Source organism: Rhinopithecus bieti, unplaced genomic scaffold (assembly GCF_001698545.2).
Source record: "Rhinopithecus bieti isolate Rb0 unplaced genomic scaffold, ASM169854v2 scaffold_8675, whole genome shotgun sequence".
Lineage (NCBI taxonomy): Eukaryota > Metazoa > Chordata > Mammalia > Primates > Cercopithecidae > Rhinopithecus > Rhinopithecus bieti.
In genome coordinates this window covers 193,646-195,842 of record NW_016806447.1, presented here as the reverse complement: position 1 = coordinate 195,842, position 2,197 = coordinate 193,646, and the positions used below count along the sequence as shown (strand labels likewise).

The window sequence follows — 2,197 nt, the reverse complement described above, 5'->3', positions numbered from 1 at the left end:
TTATTTTCCTTGCTGAGTAGAAAGTATTCCATTATATATATATGCCAAAGTGGTTTATCAAATCATCCACTGAGGACATTATGCTTGTTTTCAGTTTGTAGAAATTACAAATACAGCTGCTGTGAATGTTAGGTAATAAGATTTTGTGAATATGCTTCATATCTCTAGGGTAAATACCCAAAATATGGAATTGCTTGGTTATGTAAGTGTATGTTTAACTTTTTTTTGTAATCGCTAAACTATTCCAGACTGCCTGAACCATGATCTAATCACCTCCCACCAGTCCTGACCTCCAACAGTCAGGATCACAATTCAACATGAGATCTGGGTGGGAACACAGAGCCAAATCATATCACTAGGTATGATTCATTCTGGGAAAAAATAGTTGTCTTTCTGTGGACATGTAAAACAAGAAAGCAAGTTATCTGAATCCAAAATACAATGGCGAGACAGGCACAGACATTAAATATAGACAGTATAAAGTTTTTCATTCCCAAAGGGAAAAATTGGAAGGGATAAAGAGTCACCAGTTCCAATTAATTTTGAAGTACATAGGGGACAACTTTGTTCAGTTTCAAGGTCCGTGTAACTCCCGTAAAGAATGTATGAGAGTTCAAATTTCTCTGCATCATCATCAGCAATAGGTATTTTCAATATTTTTAAATGTAACTATTCTAATATTGAAAATTGCGTAGTTTTAATTTTCATATCTATAGTGATATATTATATATCATTTTATGGGGTTATTTGTATCCATATATCCTCATTGTTGAGTATCTGCTCAAATCATTTACCTATATTTTAATTGAGCTTTTTATTTTCTTACTGTTGAGTTTTGAGAGTTTTTTTTCTATTTTGGACAGAAGTCATTTGTTGGATATATACGTTGAAAATATTTTATCCTAGTACATAGCTTATCTTTTCATTTTCTTAACAGTGTCCTTCTGAGAGCAAAAAGTTTAAATTTTTATTAAAATCCAATTTATCTTTTTTATAAAAGAATCGTTTTTGATATCATGTCTGATAACTCTTTGATATCTTGCCTAACCCTAACTCATGTGTTCTTCTAAAAGCTTTATAGTTTTAGGTTTTACATTTAGAACTATGATCTACTTTGCATTAATAGTGATACAGCCTTTCCGCGCTACCTACTGAAGGGTCCATACAGCCTAGTAGTGGATTGCCGTCATAACTTAAAAGGAAACTTTCACAATGTCTGGAGCCCTTGATGGTCTGCAAATCATGGAGGATGTTCTTAAGTTCCTTGCAGCAGGAACCCACTTAGTTGGTGCCAATCTTGACTCCCAAATGGAACGGTACATCTGTAAAAGGAAAAGTGATGCCATCTACATCGTAAATCTGAAGAGGACCTGGGAGACTTCTGTTGGCAGCTCGTGCCATTGTTGCCATTGAAAATCCTGCTAATTTCAGTGTTTTATCCTCTAGGAATACTGGCCAGAGGGCCGTGCTGAAGTTTGCTGCTGCCACTGGAGCCACTCCAATTGCTGACTGCTTCACTCCTGGAACCTTCACTAACCAGATCCAGGCAGCCTTCCGGGAGCTATGGCTTCTTGTGGTTACTGAGCCCAGGGCTGACCACCAGCCTCTCACAGAGGCATCTTATGTTAACCTACTTACCATTGCTCTATGTAACACAGATACTCCTCTGCACTATGTGGACGTTGCCATTCCATGCAACAACAAGGGAGCTCACTCAGTGGGTTTGATGTGATGGATACCCGTCTGGGAAGTTCTGCCCATGCGTGGCACCAATTTCCATACACACCCGTGGGAGGTCATGCCTGATCTCTACTTCTACAGAGATTCTGAGGAGATTGAAAAAGAAGAGCAGGCTGCTGCTGAAAAAGCTGTGACCAAGGAGGATTTTCCATGTGAATAGACTGCTCCAGCTCCTGAGTTCACTGCTACTCAGTCTGATGTTGCAGACTGGTCTAAAGATGTGCAGGTGCCCTCTGTGCCTATTCAGCAGTTCCCTGCTGAAGACTGGAACACTCAGCCTACCATGGAAGACTGATCTGCAGCTCCCACCACTCAGGCCACTGAATGGGTAGGAGCAACCACCGAATGGTCTTAAGCTGTTCTTGCACAGACTCTTAAGCAACATGGAAATAAGGTTGATGAAAATAAAATCAGTTTCTAAAAAAAAAAAAAGATATAGGTGTAAATTATATCTATA

The 2,197-nt window shown here is 39.0% G+C and overlaps 1 pseudogene; it reads left to right on the top strand.

Moving 5' to 3' along the window:
• The first annotated feature begins 1,212 nt into the window (after nucleotides 1–1,212).
• Nucleotides 1,213–2,095, top strand: LOC108532520 (40S ribosomal protein SA pseudogene; annotated as a pseudogene).
• Nucleotides 2,096–2,197: the final 102 nt, after the last annotated feature.